This window comes from Sparus aurata, chromosome 3, assembly GCF_900880675.1.
Source record: "Sparus aurata chromosome 3, fSpaAur1.1, whole genome shotgun sequence".
NCBI classification, from domain to species: Eukaryota; Metazoa; Chordata; class Actinopteri; order Spariformes; family Sparidae; genus Sparus; species Sparus aurata.
Window position 1 is genome coordinate 18,612,042 of NC_044189.1, and position 23,048 is coordinate 18,635,089.

Here is a 23,048-nt window from a genome sequence, read left to right on the forward strand (position 1 = left end):
TGTAATTAATTAATCGTAATTAACGGGTTAAAGTCCCGGCCCTAATATATATATATATATATATATATATATATATATATATATATATATATATATGTATATATATATATATATATATATGTATATATATATATATGGGAATTTTGAATGAACCACTCCATAAATATAAAATACATTCAATATCCATTAAAAAAAGATTGACGTTTAATATAAAAGGTTTATTAAAATGTTAATGTTGTATATATATATATATGTGTATATATATATATATATATATATATATATATATATATATATATATATATATATATATATATATATATATATATATATATATATATATACAACATTAACATTTTAATAAACATTTTATATTAAACGTCAATCTTTTTTTAATGGATATTGAATGTATTTTATATTTATGGAGTGGTTCATTCAAAATTCCCACTCAACTCTTTTCCCCCTAATATGTCATGAAAATGAAGCTAGGCGTAATTTCCGTTTTTCACACACCTCGCTCCCTGCTCCCTCCATTCACCTGACATGAGAGTTTCTTCATGCACTCTCTCTCCATTTAACCACCCACATTCTAGCCTCTGATTCTGACACTATCAGCCAACCGTGTCTCTGCTGTCAAACTTAAAACTGCTCTCCTCTCTAAGCAATCAGCTGTCATTTCAGGCATTCATATGATTGGCATACATTGTTCTTAACCCATGTTGAACCTTGTCGTTGACCTCAAAGCTGATGTCTGACTCCGGTCATGATCCTCTTCTAGAGGATCTGGATTCCTGCACCGATATAATGCTGGAGATTACATTAATTTCCCACCTGCCCTCAGCCTACCTCTGATAGGCAAGGTGCAGGTACATCTTTTCGAAAACATGTCACATGCAATAATACCAACATTGGCTCATACCACAACTGCATTTTCTCCACATCTGCAGCCACTGGAAGATGCCCTTCCCCCGGTATCTTACCCTGTTAACCTGTCTCCCCTTATTAATGTGTTGCCTTTACTGCACAGCCAGGGACGTCGGAATGACTTCTGAGAGGGGGTGCTGTAAACGGGGAATAGCACTACTCAACGCAGTGGTGGGGTGGTAAGACTGAGCCGTCCCGGAAATGTACTTTCAAATCATTTGCGAGGTATACCACTGATGAAAAAAAAGAAGAAAATGAAGAATTTAAGTCAGATTATCAAAATTAAATGTGTGAGACATTATTCTACACTTAATTATGTGTTTGGTTTCATTCAATATCAAATGGTAATTGTAGATCCACATTATTATAAACATTCAAACCAGCAGTGTTATTTGTACTGGCGCTACCCCGGAGCACAGCAGTGAGTTTTGTTACTAACGGTTGAAATTATCATCGAAGGTTGTAGAAATCAGCGACTTTGACATGAAAATAATACTGTGTATATGTCACATATACGATTTTAGTTTAGTATAGTGTGTAGGATAACTGCAGTGACAATAACATGACATAGTGGCAAACTGAAGACAGAATGGTCTCCATGCACCCACTCTGCCTTCTCCGGTCAGCTCACCCAGTACAACCAGTGGCGTGCACAGACTTTTTGAAGGGCAGGGGCGAAAAGAAAAAAACAGGGCACATACAGCGCGTTCTCGCCACTGAAGAGGGCACTAAGTTCTGTGTGTTGCCGAGGACACTTTAGACATGTTTATATGTTATGCAAATGGCACATTATATAGCCTTAAAACAGACTAACTAGACAGATTACTAAAGTTAATTTGTAGTTAGGATCAGCATCCACGAGAACTGTGTAGATTCAACATTGGACTGTGAAGAACACACAGAGACATGGATATATGAAGAAAATAAAACCCTAGGGGGTCTGGGGGAGGACATTTTCAATTAAGTAGATGCCATTTCCTGTATCCTAGTGCATTTTAACACCATATTAGCACCAGATAATCCAAACTGGTTCTGTGAGATATAGTTCTGGCTCAATATGGATCAAAAAGGGGCCCAACATAAAAGTCATTGCAACAGTAATGTTTGATAGTATTTCTTGGTCTTAATAGTCTTCTGGAGTTTAGTGTTTTCTTCACCCAATAGGGCTCTGTGAGAAAAACACAGGGAACAATACACATTTAAAATATTTATTTGACACCTAAAAAGAAACAAACTATGATGAAGCATGGACATACAGTGGCTTGCAAAAGTATTCACCCCTCTTGAACTTTTCCACATTTTGTCATGTTACAACCACAAATGTAAATGTATTTTAATGGGGTTTTATGTGATAGACCAACACAAAGTGGTGCATAATTCTGAAGTGGAAGGAAAATGATACATGATTTTTAAACATTTTTAGAAATAAAAAAACAGAAAAGTGTGGTGTGCAAAAGTATTCACCCCCCTGAGTCAATACTTTGTAGTACACCCTTTCCCTGCAATGACAGCTGCAAGTCTTTCGGGGTAAGTCTCTACCAGCGATGCACATATAGAGACTGAAATATTTGCCCATTCCTTCTTGCAAAATAGCTCAAGTTTTGTCTGATTGGATGGAGAGTGTCTGTGAACAGCAATTTTCAAGTCTTGCCAAAGATTCTCACTTGGATTTAGGTCTGGACTTTGACTGGGCCATTCTAACGCATGAATATTCTTTTATCTAAACCATTCCATTGTAGCTCTGACTGTATGTTTAGGCTCGTTGTCCTGCTGGAAGGTGAACCTCCACCCCAGTCTCAAGTCTTTTGCAGACTCTAACAGGTTTTCTTCCAAGATTGTCCTGTATTTGGCTCCATCCATCTTCCCATCCCATGGATTGAACAGTGCTCTGTGAGATGTTCAAAGCTTGGGATATTTTTTCATATCCTAACCATGCTTTAAACTTCTCCACAACTTTATCCCTGACCTGTCCGGTGTGTTCCTTGGGCTTCATGATGCTGTTTGTTCAACAATGTTCTCTAGCAAAGGCCTTCACAGATCAGCTGTATTTACACTGAGATTAAATTACACACAGGTGGACTCCATTTACTAATTAGATGACTTCTGAAGGCAATTGGTTGCACTGGATTTTATTTAAGTGTATCAGAGTAAAGTGGGGTGAATACTTTTGCACACCACACTTTTAAGTTTTCTATCTATCTATAAATGCACGGAATCTCTGTCTGTCTGTGTGTGTGTGTATGTGTCTGTTGGTCAAATATCTCTGCAGATAAGGATCACACTGACCCGAGACTTTCAACATGGCTGCTGCGTGGTTCAGTGGTGTGCATCTAAGCATTTTTTTGGACTGCAATGATACCGTGAATAAATTATTTCATAAATGCTTTACAAATTCCGCCGAGCATAGTCCACCAGAGCCACCACAGTCACGTGCGCACCAGAGCCAATCACTGCACACCGTGGCCATGTGCGCACCAGAGCCAATAACTGCAGAGCTCAAGCCCACGACGTATCTGAAGAAACAAGCGGATTTATACCTGCAGCGGCGCGAGCTGGACCGGGATTTTGCCGGCCGTTCGGTCCGTTCTGTTCTGTGCATCTAAACTGACTGTTGTGGATTAATGAGATTAAACAAGTCCGGACCGAGTCTGTTCGGGTCTGAGGAGATCCGGAGACGCGCGGAAAACAAAGTGGAATCGGAATCTGTGGATGCTCATGTGTAGCTAGCCCCTAGCTAGCTGCTAGCCACTAGCTGCGAGCTACACGGCCCACCTCCCGAGGCGACGGACCGGCCGCATCGGCACGTCCAAAACAGGACCTAGGTTTAATAATGTCCGCCACGCTCTTTCGCGAACATTGCCGTCACGTTTGCTTTGTGTCTGGTGCAGGAAGAAACGGTAAAAACTGGCTTTTGTCACGAAAGTGTCCAAGCAGCAAGTTTGGTTGTTGAGGAACAGGAAGTTGTGGGAGGGACCTAGGCGGATGATTGACAGGCTACGACGGTCGGACAGCGATATTGAGAGTTGAGAGATTTGTTACATTTAGTGTGTTTGGAGTGTGTAGTTAGTGTGTTATGTAGTGTTTGGTGTAGTGTGTTTAGTGTGTTGTGGAGTCGGTTTTTCGTTTAATGAGTCAGAACAATGAGAAGATGCTGAATGTGGAGCAGGCAGTGCAGCTCTTAAGGAGCACAGGCAGACCTGAGCATTGCCTGCATTTAAATGTAAATAGTTACATATAACTTTGTACATTTTTTAAATGTATGCACAAATTTAGCAAACAACAATTTATATTTGCATAATAAGTGAAAAAAAAAATGGTTTGTTGTAAATATGTTTATTTGTGGTTTTCACAGTAAAGAAATCAAACTTTTTCTACTCGGATTTTATGGTTTTTTTGTGATTTTAGGTCCATTGTGTTAATACAGTTTGTCAAAATAAAAAAAATAACTGTACAGTCACACATGTGAGGTTGTGCTAAAAATAATGACACCAAGTAAATAGTTTTTAAGGTGAAATATAATGGCAAAATCAAAAATAGTCAAAAACAGCCAATTATACCCTGGAATATCGGATTTCACAACAAACCTAAATATCCCTGACGTCCCACCTTCAAACACAGCCTCATTTGGCCATCCATGAAAAAGCTCCTTAACCTCCCACTTTTTTAAAGGAATACACTTTTGTTACGGGCACTGCACTAGTTTTTAAAAATGTTTGAAAACCTTGTATCATTTTCCTTCCACTTCACAATTATGCACCACTTTATGTTGGTCTATCACATGAAATCCCATTAAAATACAATTACGTTTGTGGTTGTAACGTGACAAAATGTGGAAAAGTTCAAGGGGGGTGAATACTTTCGCAAGCCACTGTATATGTTTCAACTGAGCTGTGCACTTAAAAAGGCATTTTAAAGAAAATTTTTAAAAATTAAGATAGAATAAAAAATCCCAAATGCTTAGCCTGGCGGGGGGTCAACTTAAACCTGGCGGAAACCCTGATATGCAATGCTAACCCTACTTTTAATTTTGCTGGCTAGCTTTAAAAAGCTATTACCGCAAGACTTAGCTAGGCTAGCTCCTCAGCCTAGGCTTGAAAATGTGATAGGCATCTCTACCTAATATAAGCACTTCCAGGCTACATACACTAGTGTTTAGTAATGCAAAATTGGTAACTTAATAGACAGTTTGCTATATTAGCTGCCTACCTCACACAGCAGTAGGATGCCGGGTTGCACCTCAGTCAGTATAAAGTCCCCACTGACATGTGACCATTTGAGAGAGAGTGTGTCTAAAATTGAATACTTAAATGGATGGAATGGACGTATTTTAACAACGGGAATGTGTTCTTAAAACTTAAGTTACCATCTATCTAGCTGCTGTCAATTTATTCCATCATTTACTAAATACAATGAATCTAACTGACCTAGCCTAAATTGTAAATTGAAAATAAAATCTAGAAAGTTTCTTAGCCCATCTGCCGTTTGCAAAAAATAAATAAATAAATGAAAACAGAAAATATGGGCTAATGGCCATACAAAGTGTATTGAACATAAACAGGGTTTAACTTGTTGAGACCATAAAATGACTCTGGGAAAGCTTGCATGCCTTAATTGGAATCAATATTCTCCATCCAATGGCAGCAGTTTAGAGTGCTTTCCACCCAAGAGAGCACTTGTGTTTTACCAACCACGAGGGCACTTAAGCCCGCATTTATACCACCCAAGACTAGAGGGCAGGTTTTCATGTTTTGCCAACCGGGAGTGCGCTTAAACTTGTTTTAACCACCCAAGAGAGCAATTAAGTGTTTTATTTTCACCTAAGAGGACAGTTTAGTGTGTTTTGCCAATGAGGAGGGCACTTAAAGACGCCCTTTTGCCACCCAAGTGGACAGTTTATCATGTTTTAACCACCCAAGAGGGCAGTTTAGTGTGTTTTGCCAACCAGGAGGGCACTTTAGCACACGTTTTTGCCTCCCAAGAGTGCACTTAAGCATGCGTTTTTGCCACCCAAGAAGGCACTTTAGCACACGTTTTTGCCTCCCAAGAGGGCACTTTAGCACACATTTTTGCCTCCCAAGAGAGCACATTAGCACGCGTTTTTGCCACCCAAGAGGGCAGTTGTATTTTGCCAACCAGGTGGGCACTTTAGCACGCGTTTTTCAACAACTGCGCCACAAGGGGGGGCGACCCCCTTGAGTGCACATCACTGCAGCTTAATGTCCTGCATGTATGAATTGTAAGAATAATCAAATTCTGGAAATGAACCTGTTACAGCGCTTACACAATCTATACACTCTATATCTGCTTCACGAGTCAGTATCATAATACATCATTCGCCAAAACTAAAATTCGATAAACAAATTGTATTAACATATCAAACTTCCATTTTCAAATAACATCACATGATGGGGGAGACCACTGATCGTCATGCGTGATTTCGGCACTTGAAGCATCTCTGTAAACATACCATATAAATAGCGTGGTGCCACTCGTGCTCAATGCTGCACGCACAGACTTCACTGTCTCTGCACTACGAGAGGACGACGTTAATGAAAGAATTAACCAGTGTGGTTGTGGAGAGGGCGGCACACATGGATCAACTCATTTCCAAGTTGATTTGGAATTCATAAAAGAAGACTCTGCAATTTTATGACTGCAAATATATTCAGAAATGAAATTTAGACGGAGCATAAATTCTTTATTTTAAAAGAAAATATTTGGAGAAGCAAAAAGGATGCAGTTGGTAGGGGGAAGGGGCACCCCCACTCCTAATGTCTATGTGCACAGCAGATATTTATATATTGTGTGTCATATCATAAACAACAACATCAACACCATATGCCACATATTTCGATTTTGATAACTGATCTCATTAAAGAAGTCCGGCCTCCAGTGTCAAAGACAAAACAATTAGCAAATCCAAGTTAACATCAAACAGACACTTTCAACAGTGAAATGCTTTACTCTGTAGGCTGTTCTTAAGGTTGGAGTAAAGTTAAACAAATCTCTGGATCAAATGGAAAAACAAGTGAATGTTGGGGTAGTGTATCTACCCCAACAATCTGTAGTGTATCTAGAGTTTGTGAACTGAATTGAGAGAATTCCAACCAAAATGTGTTAATTCTTGTATGAAAAGCAGTGCATGTTATCCTCACACTGAGTGGCTTTATAATTTGATGGACAATTCAAACAACATCATATATGAAGAACTATCAAACGGCGGATAGTTTAAGTCTTTCAACCTTGTCCAACCTAGTGGCAATAAAATTGGTTGGTTGAAAATGATGCAGTGTCCTTGAGGCTGTACACTCAGTGGTTGAGAATGAACAGCTCTGTGGAGTTGTCATGAAGTTAGACAGACAATAATCACAAACCGTTATCAATGTTTTCATCAGACGTACCGTTAGAGGTATGAATTACTAATATGTTCAATGCAATTTCCTGAGTAATCACAGACAGATTCAACTGTTAATTTAGTGTACTGTGAACCAAGAGCACTCGAGTCATTTAAAAAGGGACAAATGAAGTGTAAAAACACACTGTATCCACTGGAAATTACCCTTAGCCCATTTATCCAAGTTTGCATGAAACGCGGCGGACATTAGAACTAGATGGCGGTGACTTTAGTGAAGTTTGATTTAAGAGGAGTGGTAGTTTGGGCTCTGCAGGCTCGGCGCAGAGAGCTGAGATCTTGAGAAAGTGTCCTACCACAGATATCAGTCAGCCTGATGAGCCACGGGACAGAAGCTATTACATTGAGAGCAAGAATAACACAGGGTTTAGGAAATAAAAACATTGCTATAAGGACACAGCATGACAAGTAAGGTTTAAAACCTCATTTGAAGAGGAGTAATTGCATTGGATGTTATGTATGAAACCTGAGGTAAATGTGCCAAAATGTCGGCATTGATCTACAGCCTCGCTCCCCCTCAAGATTTTGCATTAAATTGGAATATTTGTCCGTTCATATGGTGTAAATCATGTGACGCCGCGCGCTGCATTTATCTCTCATGTGGCTGCCTTTACATTTAATTCTACATCTGGAGAGAGTGAATTGTATTATTACCCCACTGGCAGTGCTCAACGATGTCTGGCAATAAAAATGTTCACCAGTGACCAATTACATCTGAAGCACGCAGAACAAATTATATTAAAGTAGTGTAATTTTCAGCTCCCTCTTAAAAAAAGTCAGATAATGCAATTTGATGAACATAGAATTAAATGCTTTACTATTTAATTCACTGGTTGTCAGACGGGGGCCTTCGGGAGTTCCAGGGGCCCTTATGGAAGAGACGCAAATCAATTTACTGTGGATTCATTGACTCTGCAAATGTAATCAAAGTTATTCTGACAAAGATTATCCAGAATCAAGAGATGTTTGATAACTTTCATCGCTATGTGAATGCAGTGATAGGTGCACATCATGTTTAGCCCAGGTAAAATCCTGATGACAGGATGTGATTTCTGCCATGGGGGTCCCTCAGTCAAATCAATGAAAACAAGTCAATCAATCATCCATTTTTCTCCATGATGGTGTACAGGCTGGACTCTCTGGATGCCTGAGTAGTGCAACTCCTTTGTGCCCTATCTGTTTATATGGCGTTTTGCCTTGGATAATTATCGATAAATATGAGAAAGCACAGTGGGGAAAGATAGGGAGGGGGAGATAGTGACGCTGTAAAGAAGGATGGTGAAAAGGAAAGAAACTACTATGAAATGTGTAAATGTTTTAATGCATGTTGACATGACTAAACATACACAGAAATCTATGAATTATAAGTATGTGCATCGTATTGGCAGAGAAAACAAATAGGCGGGTGATATTCAATCAAAACGAAATTACAGTGGCATATAGCCCACAGAAAGGGAGACTGAGAAGAGGAGCCATTACACGCATGATTTGTAGCCCTGAATTCCATATTGTTGAATGAACCATAATCAAACAGTGTGGCTCCTTGTGATAGACCAGATAAGACTGTAGGGAGGTGGCTGACAAACCCCTGTCCCCTGTGGATTTGTGGCTCATCCGGTTCAGCTGTTGGTGGAGGCACAACTTCGAGGCCCGTGGGTCGTCTGGCCTGAGACTTCTCCGTTTTTGAGTGCAGGGGGCACAATATGCTGCAGCTGAGGGATGTAGCTGTAGTCCTTCACAAATTTTACTGTGTGGACACAACAGCGTTTCGACTTCTTGCTGTGCTCTCTCTTTACATCTCAATCAACAAGGCTTACTTGTTCTGCTAAGCGCTACAGGACGACACAGGAGGATCATCAACTCGGAAATATCCTCTGCTAGAAGCTTCATGTCCTTGCTCCAAAAGAACTTGGGTCCGGTTTGGGATGATCTCCCTTCTTCATTTTTTTTTAAATGTAGCCCACTTTTGAGTCGGTCCAGAAGAACTCCTCAGTGTCAGTATAGCCAAATCCTCTTTGAGCATGTTGTTTAGCTTACAGGACATAACTGCAGCAATCAATTCCAATCTTGGAATAGCTGTGACTTTTTTGTACTCTCATACGGAACTCGCTAGGCATAGAGATGGTGTCCTTTTTTTCCACTACAGAAGGCAGTAGTTACGAACACCATTTTTTAAATGTCACACATCAAACTAACAGGGACCTGCCGAACGCGGACGAGAACTTCACTCAAGCTGTTCAACATGTCCAGAGAGGCTGAGCAACTGAACACTACACAACGTTTATGTGGCTTCTAAGGGTGACACACGCTGTGTATCATCTATTACCTTTTCTCCCATCATCTATGATCTGCTCTGCATCTCTTCTTTTGATGACTTCATCCACTGACTTGACATACTCTCCTTGTACAGTTACCCTTTGAGGGGATTTAGGCGGATCCAGGCTGGGCTTTTGTTGTCTGGCAGGCTGGGTCTGTCTTTGAAGGGCAGGGGCATTTTGTAATGGCCATGTATATTTTTTCCATTTTCATTTCCAATTTAAGTTATTGTAGAATGTGGTGAATCTCAGGACACTCTTTTGCTGTCGTCGCAGCCATCCTTAGAGTCACAGGCAACCTACACTTAGTGAATCATGGCCTTGTAATGAGCAGCTGACAAAACTCCATCCCAAAACTGTCCCCACAGCATATGGCTCCTCATCTCCTCCATGTATGACTTCCCTTAGTGCCACGGCTCACAGGAAGTGTGAGAATAGAATAGAAGTGCCATTTACAAACTTCCTGAGAGTCCTTTCCTGCAGTATACAAAATGAATCACTCCCGTTCAAAAGTGTGGTATCGAGACAGCTGTGATATAAAGCTGAACTTCATTGTCATCTTCCAGCCATCTGCGACTCCATATTTGACTCTTTTTCTCCCACTCAGAATCCGTTTACGATTGAATAGCATAAACCAGGCTCAGCATGAATTTTTTCAGGGACTTGCCATTACAAGTAACTACACCTTTCACATGTCCATGCACACAAGTCACTGTAACTGCAGTTTTTTTCTGTTACAGTTTGCCAAATGATGAGGACCCACATGCCAGACACAGAGGCAGACAGGAAGATGTAACACAAGCTTTAACGATAAGCTGTTTCAAATTCCAAAGTGCAAACATGAAAAGGCAGGCAAAGGAAAATCAGGAAAACAACTAAAACTGATGACAAACGAGAAGCCATGGGGAAAAAAGCAGGAACACAGAGGACACACAAGCCCTTTTCACACAGACATTCCGCAATAGTGCTACAATGAAGGCTCACCCTTACACCTTCTTTGTATTTTCAGACTGGGCCAAGCAGCACAGGCATAACATTGCTCCAGTGTGTCATTTTATACTGCATGCCGGCATTGCGGAACCAAGAGAGACGTGACAGTGCACATCATTACAATGGGTTGTGTAGGTTTTTCTCTCCTTGCATGTTTGCACCAAAACAAAACAGTTATGACTTTAGTTAGTGATCATATGGATACTATAGACTTGCAGTGACTTTACCTCATTAAATGTCATGATTTCTAGAAGAATTTTCCAACAGTATCTACAGCAACAAAATAGTGCGAGATGACAAAGACATGGTGAGTTAAAGCTTTTTGCTAGAAATAACCTGACGTAATCACTAGGTAGTCAGACTGTTATAGCCATCAGACCACCACATCTATGTCCCGCCCTGCTGACTTACACTTTAAAACATATGTTGATTAAGTCATTGTTTCCCATGAATTTATTAGACTCTGGTGGCTTTCCATAGTCTTGATTTGCTGCAACATAGTCTCATATTGATCCAAAAACTGTTGTTTTACCTCTCAATAGCGCTGAAGCTCTCTAGCGTTTTGCACTGTTGCTTCAGCAAAGCGTCTTTCAGTCCAAGTCCCGGCTCCACTATGGTTTTTGCTCGGTGTTCCCTCCACCAACATCCACTGGGTCTGTTTTGAATGCAGCGCTGCCAGACAGCTGGAGTGGAGAGACAGCGGAGTTCCCATGGTAATTACAGAATCATGCACAACAAACAGACGAAAAAATGTGTGCTCCCAGCTGAAGGGTGAACTTGTGCTGTGACTACAGCTAATAGGCTTGTGTTAACATTGTATGGTGGGATCTGTGTAGTAGGGGACTGGACTAACCACCAGGCAGCAGAACCAAAGCTGAGTGTTATATTTGATTATTTCTACATTTTCTATTATCCATAATTTCTCATTTATGATCATGTTATTTATGAGATTGCCTCTTAATCTTTCCCTCAGAATGCACCAGATTGATGCATTTAACTATAAAATGTGCAAAATCTTCCTTTGGGGGAGGTCCATGCACCATAGTCTCATGAAATCCTGTGGGAAACACTGTCACCTCTGATGCAGCTCTGTTACTATTTCCACTGGGGAATCACAGGTGGAATGAAGCTGTTCCCCCATTTCGCCTCTGTAACTTTTATACAGACGGTGAGGCAGAATAAACGAATAAACTGCTGAATAAACGCAATATTCCGGCCTTGAAAACGCAGCTCAAAAGGGTCAACAGATGAACCCATGAAGAGTAAAGTAAAAACACAGACTCAAATGCACAATAATAATGTGTAATAGTGTGTAGTTTCAAAAACACGTCGGTTTCAAATCAGTATTCTTAATGTATTCATTGAACTGCGCTGAAAGTTTGCTACAATGTTAAGGTCCCAATCTTAAACTGTCCACTTTTACAGAACAAGAATCAGTGTGGATTATCAAGCGCTGTCCTAATATAAATAGATGTTTGCAAAACACAGTGACACACAATCAGTCACACAAGCACATACACAGCATAAGTAAAAGCCAGGTTAATAGATGTCATGGAAACTGGATTCATTTGCCCTGGCACCTTGACACCACGTTACCGGGCTGTGAATAGACTCCTCTCAGTGCAGGAGGAGATCCAATCGTTTTCAGATAAGCTCTCAGCTCTGCCACTTTGTATGTTATGATGTTTCAGTCATGGTCAAATAGTGCCTCTATTGGACACATTCTCAAAAAAATAAAAAATGCAGATGGCATGTCTCTGACAAGTTCCAATTTCCTTTAAAAGGCACAACTATTTATAAAACTTCCAGGCACTCTCTCCTCGCCGCTATAGACACAGCCTCCATTTCTCTGATGGATTGGCTGTCATATTCCGACAGTGCAGCGCTTCTTTCACTTTATAGGTGCATCGCATGCTGTAGTTTTTCTCTCCTTATCGTCACACAGCTGTTCCTGGACCTCCTTTTGTAAACAAACAAGCAGAACTAACTGAATAATCATGACTTTGAGATTGTTTAACTCTTGTTGATGCAGCTGACATGCCATGCACGGTAATCACTATGATTCACCACCTGATCAGAAATGTTACGTTCGCGTTCATGATGTCACAGAAGACATATGTGTGGATGTGCAAACATACATTTAACTTGTGTTCTATTATTAGTGTTGATGTTTGGTCAGGTTTAGGTACTAGGTAGGTAAGTACTGTATGTTGGTTAGATTAACTAAAAGATTAAGGTTTAGGTTAATGGTTAGTGGACCATTGTTGTCAGGGTCACAATGACAACCACTTGATTAAGGTTACGGATAGATCATGGTCATGCACAAAGTCATTGTGAAAGTCCAATTCTGTTGATCCACACATCCACCCAACTTTCTCCCTTCATACTTGTGTTTATTGCTTTATACCCTCATGTTACTTCCTCATTCGCTTCTGTCAGGATTCTTAGGGTTGGTAGTGGGCACCGACAATAAGTACATGAAATAAATTGTCAATAAACAAAATCCTTATCTGAAGAGAGGGTTGGTATGAACCAGGAGAACCAATGTGCTTCTAAAAAGAAAAAACAATTGAAAAACCATACCAACTGCAACACTTATGTTAGCCACCTGAAAAACATATCGGTTTCAAGTTGCTATTTGTAGGAAAAGTTTATTAAGGAGGGTATTCGATTATACAGCGCTGGGGGGAAAGGTAACAGAGTCCTTCCTACAAATATGATTTTATAGGAGGATGTTGTGTTGGGTTCCAGTAAATGTTTTATGGGATCTGCCCGGAAGTCATCCATGGCATAAATCCATAGCACGAAGCTGGGAAAAACAACAAAAGAAGATGATGACACAGTTTCCAAATAATTCTGGCGAACATACATTTTCATTCAAATATATATATATGTGTCCTAAATATTATCCTAATTTTGTGGTGCCTCGTTTCTCTAAATCTGCTGTTTCAGTCATTCAGAAATAAACATGGACTCTATCTCCAGAAATTCTGCGCTGCAGCTCCTGAGTTAACTGGTGTTTCTTATCCAAGAAGACCACTGGAATATTTGATCTGGCAGAGAGATGAGAGGTTGTGGTAGAAATGTAGCTGATGTCCTCATAGGAATAGTCATACAGACAAGCGTCTATGTGTGCTTTTCACACGTGAGCGTCTGACCTCGTGGACATTGTCTTCCTGGTAAATCTGGTCCCTCCAGCAGGACTGTGTGTGAGGAGCAGCTTATCAGCTCCGACCAGAGTTGCCCTCACTCCCAACCACCTCCGTTGCCTGAGAGGAAAATAAATTGCACCCATGCCGTTAATAAGAATAAAAAAAAATATTGCAACGGAGTCTCACACAACCATTACAAATGCTACATAGAGACTTATCTGGTGGGGTTTGTATGTGCGCTTGCGACAGGAACTCATTGGCATGGTGAGACATCTCCCGGTGTCAGAAGGGGGCTTCTCATGATGAACAGCCGAGGAGGTTCTCGCCCTCCTCCACAAAGCCAAACAAACATTTATTTCCTTCGCGTTACACCGCCAGTGTCATGGGTGCATATAGAATTCCTGACAACACTGTGACGATGTCTATGGAAGGTAATTACATATTGAATGTTCTCTTTCTTCATTCAGCTCCTGGAGGGGAAAATCTATCTGTTGCGCCCGCAGATTGTATGGAGAAATCATGTTTCCTCAAGCCCTCAAACACAACCATTTACGTCGACATCAAAACAGGTAGAGCAGCACGGGATATCTGTGGCATGGTAAATTAACTTCTGGCAGTGCTGCACGTGATACATTTCCTGTGAAATAAGGAGGGTATTCTATTATACGGTGCTGGGGAAAAAGGAAACAGAGTTCTTCCTACAAATAAGATTTTATAGAAGGATGTTATGTTGGTTTATCGTAAATGTTTTATGGGAATTCGCATCAGCACGCATTGCAGCAACACGGCGATATTCTGTCATAGGCTTCTCAGAGCTTTGCGAAGGCAGAAAATAATCACAAGAGTAGAATGAAAATATGACAGGAGCTGGATTTAGAGTCGTTGAGTTAAAGGACACCCAAGTAAATGCAATCAGTCCGATGAACGTTTTCATCATTCAATGAGCAGCCCGTTTGCCACTTTTGAACTTGTTTGGTTATGTGACGTAATAGGTCAACCGGATGAAAGTTCAGTTGCAGTTGTAGTCACACTCAGTGCAATTACATGACACACAAGAAAACCGAATTACTGTGTAAGTCCGACTATGATCGGATCTTTAAGATGCATGCTTAGTCTAACTAAAATCGGACCGGATCGGATTTCTCATAGTCGAATTAAAGTCGATTATTCGATTGATAGTCGCATTACTCCTGCATGTATACGTTCCATCAGATCGGATTGGATTTTGCGTTCTGCGCAGGCATGAGATTTTTTCCCCGGGGCCGTGAGCCGGAAGTAGACGGACGGCGACGGCGGCATCTTTCCTCCGAAATCACCGCAAGAGCGCCATTGTGCATCTAGTTTGTGTAATTATCATGTACATCATATACGAAATGTACAAAGATGTAGCTTCGTTTCGCTCTTGTACGCCATCTTTCTTGAATGCCGAGGCAGCTGGTGACGCAACGAGGTCAGCCGGAGGTGGCTCTGTTACCACTAGTTGAAATGGGTACAGCGCCACCTAGCGTACCGGGGTATGCCATGCCCAATAATCCGATTTTCTCACTGGCATGTATAATTGCAGTTATCTGGTTGAGTAGCATAGTCGAACTATGGCGGTAATCCGACTAAGCTGTGCATGTAAACACACTGAGTCACTGTTGAATGAAACCTTCTTTAGTCAAGGAAAGGTTCATAAAAAAAATAATTAAATATTTAGTCATTATCTACTCACCCTCCTGCTGATGGAAAGCTGAATTAAGTTTTCTTAGTCAACAAAACATTCCTGGAGCTTCACAGCAAAACAGTGTTGCAGCCTTCTTAACAAATAAAATAGCTCCATATTGGTAGCTCATCCAGTGTAATTCAATTCTTTAGAAGCCTTGAGATCCAAAAACTGATTTGGAGAGACGTTATTTACACCCCTGACTGTCGAGCTTGTGTACCCACTTCAGACGGTGGTGTGGGTTAATGCTTTGAGTTTAGCAGCTACAGAGAAGATTTTGACTGGAAGAGGCTGTAAATAGATAAAGGTTTTGCATGACTTCGGGTTTTTCCCTGTTTTTAATTGTTGAACTATGATGTCATTGATATACAAGTTAGTCCCCCCAGGAATCCGCGATCACATTTTGCATGTAGTTTTCATCCCGGCCGCTAGATGTCGCTGTCAGATAGACTGGGCTCTAGACTCATTGTAGAAGTACACTACCCACTGCATCCGGTGGACGCGGGAAACGTTTACAAAAGAAAAAACTGTTTATAATTTGGACTTGATTGCACATTTTATGTCAGCATTTCATTGCTGTAACTGAATGTTTACATTTGCTATCTGCAGTATGCAGTAGGCACTTTCTGTTCTTAACCTTCACCCGTAGTTTGGTGAAAAGTTTTGCACTTTTTATGTTGCAAATAAATCTGCCCAAAAGGGACAAAGAAAATGTTGATGTTGATTATCATAAAACCAGTAATAGTAGGTTCCACAATGTTTTACAGTGTTCTGGTATTGCAATTAATTTCATAAGAGAATATTTAATTCATTATTACATTAAAAAAGTTTGCGGAATTTTAATTTTAAAGCTGCGGAATCAAGAATTGCTCTCCGCAGAATCAAAATTACTCTCTGCTGAATTTAAACTTTTTCTCTGCAGATTCCTGGGGGGACTAACAAGTTAGCATGGGACACACATTTAGCAGTTTTTTGAGTGGGGTAACTCTTGCACGGTTGCTGCATCAGGTCGTTCAGTGCGAAACACTTCCTGCATGCCACTTGCAAACATTGTTGTTTCTAAATTTAGAGGTGTTGGTAGGGGGACTACGAACACTGACAAGAGCCAGGCTAACTGCTTCCCCCTGTTTCCCATCTTTATGCTATGCTAGGCTAAACACACCACACCAATTAAATTCTTGCAATGAGAGCCATTTGTTGCACAACTTTTTTCCACAAAAAGTTTAGATATTTAACAGTCTTATATTTGGTTAAATATTCCTATACCTAGAAATTGAAGTCACTGATACTCCTTTCATCTCTCTGCATCAAGTACAGCAATAGGAAGGGCTTTGCACTGCCCAGCAAAAGACTGGAAAGCAGGGGGAAAATACTAGCACAGTGACAAATCCTTTAGTGTGTTTGAGTTGTATTGATGGACTGTATATATACATATGCTGTGAATTGTTGTTTACCAACAGCTACAGTGACATAATTGTCAACAGAACCCAGTTGACTAGTTTGCTAGCTAATAAAGGACATGTCAATAACCTTCTCTAATTGTTGACAGGAAGACGTTTCACTTTGGATGAATTCTAGCATCCTGTTTCCAAACTCTAGGTGATGCTAGGCAAAACACATCTTCTTTAAGGGTTTTTCGTCGAGTTTTTCTCATTTCCCTTGTCAAAGGAGCTCATCAAAGGTAGGCCTATGTGCGGTGGGTCTTTTCGTTTTATATTTTTTGCTTAATATTGTGGCTTCTTGGAAGGGCTATAACAAACAGACCTGTGTCTATGCCTCTGTCAGACTATGGAAACAGAGTTTTTGTTCTCCGATGAAAGATCCCCAGCCTCAGCCTGTGGGATCAGCAGTGGTTATTCACTGCCTTGGCAGGGGCTGGCTTTGGTTTGCACAAGTCTCATAGAGGCTGCACACACTGCTTTGGTTGTGGTAGGGGGCCCACAGTAGAGGTACATCCTGGCAGTGGTTCCTGGCAAATAACACTGAATCTACTACTACAACCAGGGACTAGGCTACAATTGAAGACGCTGAAGACATGTCCTCAGCACTGTTTCAGGGACTTCGGAGGTTTGAATGGCCTGAGGTGCAGTCTGCATTCTGTAATTCATACAAAATACAAATGGTGATTTTTTTCGTGTAAATGTCTTAATTAATATTGTTTTTGGCCAAAGAGAAATTCCTCAACCAGAGTTGCATTACTGTCATTGTTGGGATGACAGTTCCCACAGTTCAGCGCACATGTAAACCACATCTTTATTTGCAAAAATAAAAATTGCAAAAAAACATAGTAACATGACATAGTGTAACTACCACTGCTAATTTTGTATGGAAGTTAAATCCTGTCATTAATCAAGAGCATAGATTTTCAGTTTGAGAGCATGATTTCATTCCTTTTTAGTGACACAGCTCTTTCGCGTGCTCAGATTTTTTCTCCTCATGCTCACATTTTGTTCTTGCATTTAAATTTCTTCTGCTCTCTTTCAAAATGTCAGCTTGAACTCAAAAATCACATGCCGTTGTTCACATTTCTCCTTCTTGCACACAAAAATTTCGTTCGCATTCAAATGTGCCCTCTGCGCGCTCAGATCTAAAGTGCACGCGCTCAGAACACACACCTGCTCACAGGTCAAGTTCTGCTCTCGGATCTCTCCTCTGCTCACGGATTTTTCTTGTGTATCAACACTGTCAACCAATAGAAGGCCGGCTACTGTTGACCAATCAGATTACACCCGCTTCTTTGCGGGGCGGGCACTCTTTCTACCGGGTTTATCTACTTCCGCCCTCCAGGCTGTTAAATGTGGTGGTTGCCTTTATTTTTTGACGACCTTTGGAATAAAATATCAGTTAATCAATACACCAGCGCCCGTGCTTTTCATTACAGTAGCTACATCAACATAAAGTAGAACAATAGCTGCTGTACTTTCGCCATATTAGCCAGCTGCCCAGGCAGCGGGATATATCTTATATAGTATAAATACTGTGAGTCAGGAAAGATCGCGATGATAGTACAGCGGTTAAGAATATCGTTTGATGATGATTTTTGCTTCATGGGACGCTGGTTCGCATCCCGGCCCGGCGTACAGAGCGGGGTGTAAATGTACTTTATATAATAGCCGAGTTTCAATTAACCGCAGGGTCCACTTTAAACGCCAGGTGCAGGTGTATATTTTGATAAATAACCGCAGGTTCCAAATAAATGCCGGGTCTAATTCATTTATTTTTTTTAATCAAGGAAGAAGACGTGACCAAAGACACTGCACGTTTTTCCAACTGCAATGAACCAGCTTTGGGGGGGGGGGCAGCTTGCAAAGGGTTGAGAACCCCTGCAGTAGTAGAATCCGTGTAATGAAAAACGGATGAATGAAAAATACGCTATGATGATAGCGTATTTATCATCATAGTGTCATTACATCATTTTTCATTACACGAGCGAGGGTGCCGGCCGAGCCGGGATGCGAACCAGCGTCTCATGAAGCAAAAATCATTATGAAACGAACATTTAAACCGCTGTACTATCATCGCGATCTTTCCTGGCTCACAGTATTTATACTATATAAGATATATCCCGCTGCCTGGGCAGCTGGCTAATATGGCGAAAGTACAGCAGCTATTGTTCTACTTTATGTTGATGTAGCTACTGTAATGAAAAGCACGGGCGCTGGTGTATTGATTAACTGATATTTTATTCCAAAGGTCGTCAAAAAATAAAGGCAACCACCACATTTAACAGCCTGGAGGGCGGAAGTAGATAAACCCGGTAGAAAGAGTGCCCGCCCCGCAAAGAAGCGGGTGTAATCTGATTGGTCAACAGTAGCCGGCCTTCTATTGGTTGACAGTGTTGATACACAAGAAAAATCCGTGAGCAGAGGAGAGATCCGAGAGCAGAACTTGACCTGTGAGCAGGTATGTGTTCTGAGCGCGTGCACTTAGACCTGAGCGCGCAGAGGGCACATTTGAATGCGAGCGAAATTTTTGTGTGCAAGAAGGAGAAATGTGAACAAGGGCATGTGATTTTTGAGTTCAAGCTGACATTTTGAAAGAGAGCAGAAGAAATTTAAATGCAAGAACAAAATGTGAGCATGAGGAGAAAAAATCTGAGCACGCGAAAGAGCTGTGTCACTGAAAAGGAATGAAATCATGCTCTCAAACTGAAAATCTATGCTCTTGATTAATGACAGGATTTAACTTCCATAATTTTGAAAGTAATAGCTCCCTGAACCTCACTGTAGATGTGTGCTGTTTTGCGCTGACACACAATGACTGACTGATTTAAAAGCTGTCAATTTGCCATTTGAGCTGCATGGCGCTGGGCTGCGAGCACAGGTCCCATTAGACGACGTCGGGCCCTCATGCCCACCTCATGGAGAAACATGCACCCCAGTAACCTGCCGGAGGTCATTTTGTAGGGCTCTGGCAGTGCTCCTCCTGTTCCTCCTCGCACAAAGGATCAGATATCAGTCCTGCTGCTGGATTGATGTCCTTCTACAACCCTGTCCTGCTCTCCTGGTGCAACGGTCAGTCTCCTGGGATCTCCTTCATGCTCTTGAGACTGTGCTGGGAGACACAGACAACCTTCTTGCGAAATCTCATAAATCATAAATATAGGTATTTATATATCATATATCATAAGATCAATTATCATAATGCATCCATGACTAAAAATGTTGACCCAATCTGAATTCTAAGTTTTGTGATACGTTTTTTTTATTTATTTTTTTTATTACGGACAATTACGTTGCATTCCTCACAATATTTACGGTGCAGTGTGGTCAAAGATATTCATGGGGGCAAACTCATCTGCTTGGAATGAACTATGAAACACTCAATTATGTATGAGTCTAGTTTAAATGGTTTTAAATTTAAAGTCATGAATATTTAAAAGACTTAATTGGGCCAGTGCATTTGATTTGAATGTTTTTCATGAAAATTGAATGCTTCTTCTCTTAACCTTGAGAGTCCAAACATCTGACAGATCAATAATGAAATTATTCTCTCTGACTATTACTGTTTTCAGGCTTCCGTGTCATAAATAAACCAATTGAAGCCTATGTATACACTGATCCGTGGGTTTGATTAGAGATTCAACAGGATGTGAGTGTTACTGTGACTTTCTGCACACACTGAAGGCAGCTGGAACACTGGCCGACTTAACCGCAGCTGTTTGTCTCTGCCAGCACTGTGGCTGTCTGCTCTCATCTGCTTTCCGGGCAAGGTGAAACTCGTCCATGAATTTTCAATCCTTTGAAATTATTATTAATCTATGAGTTAGTCTCGAATCAGCTTAATCCATGGCCCATGGTCTGGTCTCTCCCCCTCCGGAGGTCTGGAGCCCTTCCATTGTGGCAACTTGATATGCAGCTTGTTTCTATTGAATGTCTTTTCAGGGTTTGTGTGTTTTTGACTTTGTCTTGTTTCTGTTGTTTACTTCTTCCTAATCATGGCGTTTTTAGCTGTTGCAGTGCGTTTGTGTATTTGGTTGTGTTTTGGGTATTAGCAGCGTGTGTCATAAATGCTGCGCATATGTTGTCAAAATGATGAAGATGTTTTATTAATTTGCTCGTGTTTTGTTTACTTGCATGTGTTTGAGGATTTAAAACAGTTATGACATGTAAAATTAACAATTATTTTTGCTTTTCTGTCAGCAAAAAATGGGGCAACTCCGAGGTTACATATCAAGCTTAAATCTCTGAGAGATACAACAGCAACTTACAGAAACAACTAGCAAAACACAGACACAGAATTAGCTAAATAGAGAACACAAGACTCCAATCAGCAAAAGTACTGTCAGAAAGAAGCTGTCATGTAATGGTCTCAGAGGGCGTGCAGTTTTTAAACCTGTCCTCAGGAGGGGAACAAAAGGAACATGTATTCTTAAAAGATATTCTCAAATTCATGTAGATTTTTGAGAGATTCTACTTTTCACTCAGACTGTTTAGCTTGTGTTATGATTTGCAATAAAAAATAGTATTACATCTGAAACAAATGCTAAATATAGGTATCTTGACCAATGGCACAGATGGCTTTTTGAAAATGATTCTCAAAAAATGCATCGCCACCAGCGATATCATTACGACATAAATAAACACAAATGTATACATCTAATATGCTATAGTTGTTTCTGCCTGTAAACATAAAGCACACATTTGCAGATTATAACAACTGTTGTTGGTAACCACTGTGTGCTGGCTAATTGAAATGTGGTGTAATGATGCCCTTCAAGTTCATTCATTGTATCGCTGTTCAATAGCAACCATTTTAGGAAATTCAATAGAGCTCCCCTCTCTTATAAATAACACTTTATTCAGCATTGTGATTGCTCTTTCAGAAATGGATGAACACTTTTCATATCCTTGTCAGTCATTCGCTCTTCAAACAGCATTTTTTTTTCTCACGGAGCACAAATGGCAGGGACCAAATGTTTTTCCCGCTGCCAGACACCACACATTTGTATCCCACACCTTCAGACCTCTCCAATACACAGCACCTAGTGTCAAAGTGTGCCGCGGCTATGCTCATATTCATTTCCTCCTGATTATGTCTTTCTGGTGTCTGTGATTACTCCCAGAATGTGCGCTGGGCCTGCTCATTTCAGAATACATCATAAACAATTTACACGTCATTAGTTTTGTTTTGATCATATTTGTTTGACAAAATGTCTCCCTGCATGGTGAGTGCTGGGGTTATTTACCCCATTTAGAGACCCAAGGAACACCATGCAGGGTGCACTATGTTGCATTGTTTGATTAATTGTCATGGCTCTCTGCAGAACTTTGAACGAGGCTAACAATGAGAGAAAAAAAAGTGTGTTGAGTTGATTGTTTAGTGTGTGTGTGACGTTAATAGAAGATGGGAGGGTCCCAGAGGAAAATTTTACTGCTCAAAGCTTGCTCCTTTATGGCTATGGAGCCGTAAAGGAGCACAATGAGAGTTCTCATTTCAGTCTTGTTGTAGTCTTTTTTGGTCTCAAACATTTCTCATTCGTTTCTCCTAAAAGTCCTTAGGAGCAATTGTTGAAACTTGTGACTTTTACTGCTCAAACCTTGCTCCTTTCTAGCACTGGGGAGACAAAACTGAGATTTCTCATTTGTTTCTCCTAAAATTCCTTAGGAGCAATAGGTGAGACTTTAGACTTTTACTGCTCAAACCTTGAGACAAAACTGAGATTTCTCATTTGTTTCTCCTAAAATTCTTTAGGAGCAATAGGTGAGACTTGACAGCTAGCAAAAGGAGCCTTACTTGAGACATGACGGAGCTTTATTTGAGCCTTTCTTTGGAGACAAAAAATAGCAATACTGGAGCCATAATTTTACCAGCACTGGGGAGACAAAACTGAGATTTCTCATTCGTTTCTCCTAAAATTCCTTAGGAGCAATAGTTGAGACGTGACAGCTAGCAACAGGAGCCTTACTTGAGACATGATGGAGCTTTATTTGAGCCCTCCTTTGGAGACAGAAATGAGCAATACTGGAGCCATAATTTTACCAGCACTGGGGAGACAAAACTGAGATTTCTCATTTGTTTCTCCTAAAATTCCTTAGGAGCAATAGGTG